At 37.7% G+C, this 10,342-nt stretch overlaps 1 long non-coding RNA gene across 1 annotated transcript; it reads left to right on the top strand.

Annotated features, from left to right (window-relative positions):
* Positions 1 to 637: 637 nt before the first annotated feature.
* On the top strand, positions 638 to 2,467 carry LOC107796941 (uncharacterized). Its single transcript, XR_001650553.2, has 2 exons — positions 638 to 1,331; positions 2,125 to 2,467. It is a non-coding gene; the product is annotated as an uncharacterized LOC107796941 (long non-coding RNA).
* The last annotated feature ends 7,875 nt before the right edge of the window (positions 2,468 to 10,342 follow it).

Genomic DNA, 10,342 nt, shown 5'->3' with positions numbered 1-10,342 from the left:
AGACTATAAATATCTTGAAACAGAACATAAATCATGAACTAGCAAATGAAAAAGTACCCAATGCCTCGAGTGCCACCAGTTACAAGAGCATTCATGCCATAAAGGGACCATCTATTCACTTTTCCACTACACTTAGTGGCAGTGGCAGTAGTTGTGAGTCGAACTGAACTGCAATTCATCCATGGGTTTATTATAAAGTTTCTGGGTTTTGGAAGTTGAAGTTTGTGCTTGAGAGAAGCAGCAACAGTGTGTGAAATGAAGAGAGGTTCCGACATTTTCTTTTGGAGAGAGAGAGAGACAAGGGATTGAGGGATTGATGTGCACAGATAAGGGATTGAGGGATTGATGCTGTTGACCAAACATGGAGGAGGCCGACCATGGAATCACCTTGGGTATTCCAGATGAAAATGCAACGCGAAAGAGAGGAAGAAAGGGTAAAATTGTCTTTTTTCTATTAGTGGTGGCTATTTTTGCTGAGCATTATAATTAGTGGATAAAAATTAAAGACATCCTTAATTAGTGGCTACTACACACCATTTTTACTTGATTTAACCCATTAGGGATTATTCAAAGCACACTCTTCAATCTCAGACCAAGCAAATTAGCCATCACCTAATTGTTGTAGGCCCAAATCTTCCCAAGCCCAAGCATCAATCCAAGATAGAACTAGATTTTCATCAGCAACGTCTCTTTTGCCTCCCCTTTCTACTTTGGCATAATATCACCATCATTGTTCCTACATGGCAGATTTTTGCCTCCCATTTTCACCAAAGTCTTTTCCTTCTCTCTCTCCATTTACGTTTTTCCAGCTCTTTTCTGCGCAAGATTAAGTCAACACCAGAAGCCAAACGACTTTTAGATTTTGATTCTCTATGGTAGAGATTTAATTTTTAAACGGCTCTTTTGAAGACCAAAATCCCAATCTGTGACCTCTCTGATTTTGGATTCAAATTTCAAATCAAAAACTCAAGTTCCATCTATAAATCTTCCCCAAAGTTTTCAGCCGAAACCAAGCTGGAACACAGGGAAATCCAGGCTTGAATTATCAAAAATCTCTCAACTCAACTGAATCTTCCATCTTAATCTTTGTTTTAGCATTTAACAATCTGATACTCAAAAGTCCTTCAATTTTGTCGCTCAACTCTCCAGCCAAAGGATCAGGTCGGAATCCCTAAAAAATTCAGTTTATATCACACTCTGTTTATTCTTTTAATCTCAAGCTTTACAATATGTGGAAAACTCCTCAATATTTAGTCTTCATTATTATATTCTCCACGACTAAGGAGTGTAGATCTAACCTTTAAAGCTCCTAGTTCACTGCCCCACAACAGGTAATGTCCGACTTTGTTTCTCATTCTCTTTAGTTTAAATGTACTATTTTTACCTTGAAGAATCATGTCTTAGACTCTTTTCTGTTGTTGTGATAAAATATGTTAGTAGAATTTTGACATGATTAATTTGTCATTTCGTTTGATTTAACTATTTGGAAGAGTAAATCACGTTTTAGCTTAAGCCTTTTCTTGCCCTTTTATAATAAATATGTCGTGTATATCTTCTGTGTTCCTTTAGTGTATTATGCATTTTTTGTTCAGATTTTAACTGCTAGAAATATTATTTTAGGAGTAGTATGGATTTCACATAAGAGAGGCTCATGTTTGGTACAATACTCTGTGTCAGCATGTATCTGTGCTAGTTCTGTACTCCCCTCTTAATTTTAAGTTTAGGTACTACACTGTTAGAATTGATAGTATAATTTCTTGTACCATATGTGCCTTTATGCTATTTCTAAGATCCTCTGTAATTGCACTTTTTTTTATCTAAAGTAACTTTCAAAGAGTTTATAACATTTTCTTGTCTGCAACTGAGTTAGTTTAAATCATATTTAGGATGTTATTTAAGTCAGGAAATTAATAATATTTTTCAACGTTGCTAAATTTTACCAATTTGAAAGGTTCTTAAGCAAATGATATGCATAAGAACTGCCCTTTTTTAGCATAAGTTCATGATTTATGCACTCTTTCTATAACTTTAGCTTTCTTCTTTATTTTCCTTAAGTGTTTAGTGTTTAGATGTTCTTTCTAATCCTCTTCTACCTTCCTTTCTTTTGTTTCACGTGAACACCAGAGCCGAAGAGTTCTACTTTGAGACTCAACGACGCCGATGCCGCATATCCTCAATCACGTTCAGCTTCTACACTTCTTGAAAGCAAGTCATAAAAATATTCACTCCTCTGTTTGAGAGCCGAACATGGCCGTCTAGCAGATCCTCTGCTGTCTTATTTTTGCTTATGGTTGATGACTAACATTTTACTGTGTGGTTATCTTTTAATATCAGTTGTGTCATCTATTTAAGTTGTGCGATTAACTTTAAAACCAAGTGATAGTATGTGATTACTCACTACGCTCGCATTTGATCACGTAAGATCTTCACCTCTAGTTAACAATGAATTACTAACTCTTAAAGATCAGTCTTTGGTTTAGTTAAAATGTCGACAATAGATGCTCTGCGTGGTTTGGTTTCCAAGGTCTTTTGTTTGGGATCAATAATGAATATTGTTTTGATATAAGTCTTTGAATTTTTGACGAAATGTTTCCCTTTTGTTTGACGTAAGTCGAAGATGGCCGACCATTCTCTACTTCAAAAGACAATTTTATAAATTAATTGTACTTTATCAAACTTTAAACTTTCTTCAAGTCTAACGTTGGTTTTTCATTTTGGACTTTAGTCCATTGTTTTTTAGGAAATTGTCTCTTTTCAAATTTTGGTTCTTTAGACTCTAAAGGAAAAGCAAATTTCATGTAACTATACTGTAATGACGGATCCTTTTAAAGTTATGTTTATGTTACTTCGGCCTAAAACTATTTTACACTTGGCCTTGATTATAAGTCCGGTCGGTTAACCATTTAATATGGATCTTAAAGGGATGTTTTAGATTAGTTGAACCCTTACCTAGAATCTTTAGGTTAAACAGGCCATTAACAGAGTTATACTTTAATAATTTAGATGTCCTAATTCACCATAGAAAATAATTAGGTAGCGACTCTTTAACTCTAATCAAATTCAGAATTGCCTATATGTTGTACCTTAATTTGACTCGGTTTAAAATGGGGTATAACAGAGATTTAGTACCTTCGTCTTCTCTGACTAGAACGACATTTACAGCTACCTCCGAGACCGCTAAGTAAAGCAAGTGTTTGCCTTCCTCCGGTTTCGATAGTAACGGAGGACTTGATAAATACCTTTTCAAATCTTTTAGGGCATGCTGGCATTGTTGTACTTCTTCTTTAGATGTGAGAAAAAGTGATGGCATTCTTCCGAAGACTGGGAAATGAACCTGCTTAGAGCGGTCAGTCTTCGAGTTAAACTTTGGACCTATTTCACATTTGACAGCTGGTAGGGAATATCCTCAATGGCTTTAATTTAATCGGGATTGACTTCGATCCCTCTTTGTGAGACTAGAAAACCCAAAAATTTATCGGAGCTAACTTCGAATGCACACTTTTCGACGTTAAACTTCATGTTGTACTTCCTTAGGATTCAAAAGTTTCTTGGAGGTGTTTCAGGTGGTCACCTGCTTTCAAAGACTTAACCAACATATCATCTATGTAAACTTCTACTATTTTCCCTATTTGCTTTTCGAACATTTTGTTCACGAGTCTCTAATAAGTGGCTCTTAAGGCCAGAGGCATCACATTATAGCAATATGTGCCAAAATTTGTTATGAACAAAGTCTTTTCTTTATCCTCCAGGTTTATTTTGATTTGGTTGTACCCAGAATAGCCATCGCGGAAACTCATCAACTCGTGCCCAACCGTCACATTAATCATTTGATCAATGTTTGGCAATGAGAACGAGTCTTTTAGGCACGTCTTATTCAGATCTTTATAATCTACGCACATGCTAAATTTATTATTCTTTTTTGAAACTACTACTATGTTAGCTAGCCAGTCAGGGTATTTTACCTCCCAAATTTAATCGATATAAAGCAATCGAGTTTCCCCTTCTTTGACAAATCATTTTCGACCTCGGCAATCATGTGTTTATTTTGCCTTACCGGAGGGATGTTGGGGTCCAGGATTAACTTTTGCATGGCCATCTCTAGCAGAATACCTGTCATATTAGCATGCGACCACAAAAAAACATCAACATTAGTTTTATGAAATTCTATAAATGCTAACTTGAGCTCGAGGTTTAATCCTATACCCATGTGGAACTTCCTTTCTATGAATTTCTCGAACATTGTGACTTGTTCGAGTTCTTACGCCATGGATTTGGTTGTCCTTTCCTTCCAGTACTTGAAAATACCTTATACCTGATAGGATTCCGACGGCTTCTCCCCTTTGTCGACCTCGTTTAGTTCGGGAGAGGGCGTCAGCTCCTATAATTACTATGTCGCATGCTCCTTCCTCTTACTGCTGAAAACCGAGATCGCATTCATATCCCGTGCCACCGGTTGATCTCCTCTTATTTGCTTAATTCCCTCTAGAGTTGGGAATTTCATGAGTGGATGATATGTTGATGGCACAACCTTCATCTCGTGTTGCCAAGAATAATGTTGTAGCCCATGTCGCCGTCTACTACTTCAAACAAAGTAGTCTTCATGACCCCTTCGGCATTTATGGGCAGCAGGATCTCCCCTCGGGTTGTCACACTTGCTAAGTTGAACCTGTCGAGAAGCTTTGTGGCTGGAATGATGCTTCTGGTTAGCTTATTGAATGATATTGGCTGAACTTCTTGTGTCCACCAAAACACGTTTAGTTTTAAAATCTCAAACATTAAGAGAATTACTTGGGCATAATTGTGCAGTAGTAGGAGTCCACCAACGTCCTCCTCCGTGAAGGTGATATCGTCCTCGGTAACTTCCCAAAGTCTTTTGCTATGAGCCATCGATACCTTTGTCTTTTTTTGCTGTTGAAAAAGTTACATCATTAATCTCGTTCCCCCCTCCGAAAATCATGTTAAACGTTAGACGAGGAGGATCTTCTCCTATCTTCGAGGGTTCTGTGTTATCCCGATTGCGGCCATAGTTATTTTAGCTCAGTCTTGTAAGAACTCTCTCATATTGACATTTTTCAGCAACGTCACCACCTCCTCGCGTAGATGTCGGCAATTCCTAGTCCGGTGGCCATTAGTCCTATGATACTCACACCATAGATTAGGATCCCTCTGACTAGGATCAAATCTCATCGGCCTCCAGAACCGTGCTTCCTTAATGTTCCCCATCGCTGATACCAGCTCCACTATGTTGACATTGAAATTATACTCGGATAGTATAAGGTAGGTGGAATACTAGGAGCCTGATGTCTCTTTGTCCTGCAATGATCTGTTATTCCAGCCACAATCAACTCTCTTATCGGTAGCGAGCCTGTCCGCTGACCGAAAACCTCTGTCGTGTCCTTCGGCCCTTTCGTAGGGTAAAAATTGGCCTTAGAAGATCGTCGATCTGTGTCAAAATCATCCTTGGACTTCTCCTTATTCTTTCTCGATCCCGACCCTTGGTTGATGACGAGCATAAAATACAATACAAAATTGATGCTCGCTAGCCAAAGATAGTATAGTTCAATTATCGTCTCCACAGAGATTGGATTTAAACAATGCTCTAGTAATTTCTGGTTTAACTGCTATTCAAGATGATCAAAACTTTATTGGAATGATTATGAACTGTGATTAACTACTAGAGGAAAACAATTGATAATTGATTGCAAAGAACTAGAGATTAGCAGAGTTGGTTTCTTATCAGTGTGAGAAATAAGAGTTTTGACATGATAGGTGCAAGATTGTTATGGATATGATACTGTTGTATTTTACTCTTGAGGTTATATTGATTCTTACTAATTCAATAGGCGATTAGCTTATACTTATGTTATATTAAACTCTTGAGGTTATATTGATTCACACTAATTCAATAGGTGACTAGCTTATATTTCCGATGCAGACTCCTCTCTCGAAAAAATCTAAATATTTCAAACAAAATAATGTGAGGTGCGGTGAAACTTGCAAGAATCTATCAGTAGAACTGATCTAATAGAAACTTCTCTCGAATATTTCACAATCTTAATTCAAACGGTAACTCGAAAAGCTCTCTCGATTACGTCAAAGAATCACCAAAATTAACTAAGGCATACAATGCAATAATATTCAATAAGATGTTTTTCTTTCGATTAAACACTATAAAGAATAAAATCACAACTCTATTAAAGCTCCTCCAATAAATTCAAGCAATTAAACAGTAATCGAATCAATAAATAACAATCAAGTCACTAAATCATGTCAAACCCTAAGGTAAATTACTCCAAGTATATGGAGAAAGTCATCACAAAAAGACTTAAAGAATAAGAAAGCATCAATCTAACGTTACAATCCAAACTCCCGTAGGCTCGCAGCTACCACGACCATAAGTACTTTGCTCATTCGTAAGCCCCTTTAGAGATAGGGCTGAGCCAGGAGCTTACTTCGAGTATTTATGACTCTGGTGGCAATACGTGATAGGCAAATGACATGATTCTCGAGGAGTTACACGACGACCGTGTGATGACGCATCAAATAGATGTAAGGGTGGATGACTCAGTATGTCCTTGTATGGACTGATTATGTTCCCCACAGGGAGAGCTTTAGAGGAAATAGGAGCGGACATCTATATGGGCTTCATGTGATTCGAAGCCAACCAATTTGTATTGCAAGAAAGTCCATGTACCTATGTATACCTAATGAAAGCCAACAAGAGTCTCTTAACACTTACCTGCCTAAACCAAGTAAGATTCAAGAATCAATCCATTACCAGTAAGATACAATACGACTTAGCCAAAAAAGGTGAGCGCCTCGCGCAAAACTTATTGAAAACAGCCTAGCTAATGAGCAATCTTTCTAAAGCAAGAAGAAAGGGTGCATCAGCTGCACGAAGTTTGAATTGATGGAAAGATGATGAAATCCTATGTCTTGTAGCCTCCAATGCTCTCCCAAAGCTTCCAAGGTCAAAAGTCCTCTCAAAAATATCTTTTTGGTGTATTTATACCATGTAGGAACATGCCCAAATGAAATTACCCTTTCCAAGCTGAAACAGAAAAAATGCTCTAAGAATTTTGCACAGGTGTTGCGCAGATAACTAGGAATTATGGTTTATTTTACACTCCTTCTTACTTGAGTTTTGATTAAAAATGCATATAAAATAGTCCCAAAGGCTTACATGTTGTACTTGTTTGAAGGGTTTGGTCAAAAAGGTGGCAATTAGTCAAAACCAACTCAAAAAGGAGTGAAATATGCACAAGTACCAAGAACAAGTCCAAGCACAGTGCAACAGTTCCACTGCGGCCGCATTCTATTTAGTGCGGTCAGTAGTGAAGAGATTCAGAGAGTGCACATTTTGGAAACTCAAGCACTGCGGCCGCAAAGCATTTTGTGCAGACCATAGTGGCCTCTTTGCGGCCGCAATCAAGTTTATGCGGTCCGCAAAGACGGGGTTCAGAGAGTTGGGATTTTTGGAGATTAATGCCAATGTGGTCCACAATCCTTTTTGTGCGGACCGCATTTGAAGCCACCGTGGCTGCGGTGAATTTTATGCGGCCCGCAGTGACCAAGTTCAGAGAGCAGAGTTTGAAGTCAAAAAGCCTCACCGCAGCCGCACTCCATTTCTTGCGGTCCGCGGTACCCCCGCGGGGTATTTTTGTCTAGAAAATTCGGCCTAGTATAAATACTTTCTTTTCCCATTTTTAGGTCATCTTTTGTAATCTAACATTCAACAGAGCACGTGAACGACTGTATTTGAATATTTTGAGTAATTTTATAGTGGTTTTATCATTGAATCTTCAATTATTAGCTTGTAATTAAATCTTATGGGTTTTTCTTTATCTATTTATCAGTTTTCTTCTATTATTATGAGTAGCTAGACCCATTAGCTAGGGTTGTGGCTCAACCCTAGTATGGATATTTTATGGGTCTTAAGTTTTAAGGCTTGAATGTCTATGGGTGTTTGATATTTGGACTAATTTATGTTTTCCATGTTGAATTAGTGGTTGCAAACACTAATTTGTGCCTTTTTGACTTGGGCTCTTCTGAGAAAGAAAGTTTGAGTCTAGGAAAATTAGTCCAACAAGGAATTGGGTCATATTCAAGAGATTGATAGCCCCAATTAAAGGGTTAAACCTAGAGATAGTAATACCCGACTTGAACCTAAATTGCTTGCACAAATTATCATACCCAATTGATCTTGAGAAAGTCAATTAGGCAAAATCACTCAAATTACCGAGAGGTATAGAGTGAGAAGTTTAGTGCATTGGTTATATCATAATCCCCAACATGACAATCTTGCCTTAGATTCAAGAACCCATCAACTATTCACCTAGGAGAAAGTCACTTCCCTAGTGCCTCTTTAACCATTTAGACAACCTTTCAAGTATCTTACTCTTAGCTTAATTTAGTATCTTATTATCATAATATTAGAAGTAATAAAAAGACCAAAGATGATTGGAAGAGTAATTAAGAGCACTACGCATCTCTAGTTTAGATAGGAATCCAATTCCCACTTCTAGCTCCCTGTGGATTCGATCCCAACCATCTCGGGTAAAAGCTGCTTCGACCACTCTTGCTACTTTATAGTGGTGTAGGGTGTCGTTCCCCCTTTTTCCCTCCTTTTCGTCGGAAAATCGGGTTTATGATATTTTTGGGTATAGGACAACTCATTCCTTTTGGGAACGTGGTTTGCATTTTGGAGAGTCGCCACCTAATGATTTAAGGTGCATTAGGACACCTATAGGGTTCATTTCTAAGTTTGTTTGATAACCAAAGATATGGTAAGGGCTTGAAATTATCCTAAAGGGAAGGTGTTAGGCACCCCTCAGGATCCACTAGTGTGGTTCCCGGCCAGACAGTTTTGTGAATTTGTATAGTTAGCAAATAGACAAATATAGGCTCAAATAGTAGGGAATTTAAGTTTAAACACATAAGAGTTTGAAAACAATCATTAAAAGGAGAATTTTAAAAAGGGGTTCCAGTTTTACAAATACTTGAGAATATAAAAAGGAGGGGAGGGGGAGAGTCCTAGGTTTGTTTATAACATAGATCACATCAATGCGATACCCGGTATGACACTCCTCATAAGAGGGTATACACATGGTATTAGCGCTCCAGTCATCATATCCATATCTACCCTTCCCACCCCGTTAAGGTATTAAAGCGCAGATCGGTCTCGACCTCTATTGCATGCTATTACCCGTCCCATTCCTATTAGTCCCAGAGGAATTTAGGACTACTATTCCTATAAAAGGGAGGATTTAGGCTGACTCTTAGGTTTTAAAGGTAAAAGGCTAAGGAGACAGACAAAACATGTAGGACTGCGTATAACGGGGAAACACATAAATAATTAAGAGGCTCATATATACCTCCGCAGACAATGCATATAAATAACATGACTTAAACACAGTTAGGGTCAGAATTTAAAGTACTAAAGCAAAGTGTTTTAATTGTTGAAGCAGACCAATTTATTACATAACTCAGATAAGAAGTCCGAATCAGGCCTGCCTGCTGGTTGTAGCAGTGCTAATTAAACAAAAGTGAGTTCAGTTTTATCATTATTACCTGAGGCTTGCCTAGGCGCAGTAGTGAGCATGATATCTATTACTGATTAGGGGTGTAGTAAAACATTAAACAATTTGAAACGAGTGATTTAGATCCTATAGGCATGCTTTCTGACCGTATTAATTTAAAAGAGCGGGTTATTTAAACTGATTCAAAACTGTACGAGTCAAATCGATTTTTTTAACTAAACTGGTTTTAGATCCTATAGACATGATCTCTATTATAGCTAATTTTAATTCCTACAAACATGGTATCTAAGTATTAAATGCTGATTTTGGTCCTATAGGCATGGTATCTAATTGAACATGAAGTGAAGCAGGCGGGATTTATTTGATCATAGCGAAATTCCTATAGGCATGATTTCTATGAAAATTGATTTTTGATCTTATAGGCATGACATCTAATTTCAAAGCCGATTTTAACCTTGTTGGCATGATGTCTGATTATGGCCATTTAGACCCTAGAGGCATGGTGTCTAAGTGTGGAAGTAAAACATGCAGAATTTATTAAAAAGATCCTATATGCATGTTATCTACCCTTCTAATAGCTAAAGCATGCATAATCACCCCATCCCATTTCACTAGCCAACCCCAATATTTGTTACAAATTGTTACAGGCCAAAAATGACTGAATTACATCAGAAAAGTGCAAAAAAAAAAAGTTACAACCATAGGAAGCCTGATTCTTGACTTCCTCTCTGAGTTATGGAATAAACTACCTCAAATGCCCATGTTGTTTCAAAGCCTTTCTCAGACCTGGGTGTGTCAAAGTT

This window comes from Nicotiana tabacum, chromosome 8, assembly GCF_000715075.1.
Source record: "Nicotiana tabacum cultivar K326 chromosome 8, ASM71507v2, whole genome shotgun sequence".
NCBI classification, from domain to species: domain Eukaryota; kingdom Viridiplantae; phylum Streptophyta; class Magnoliopsida; order Solanales; family Solanaceae; genus Nicotiana; species Nicotiana tabacum.
Note: the sequence above shows the minus strand (reverse complement) of the source record. Positions and strands in the feature narration are given on the sequence as shown.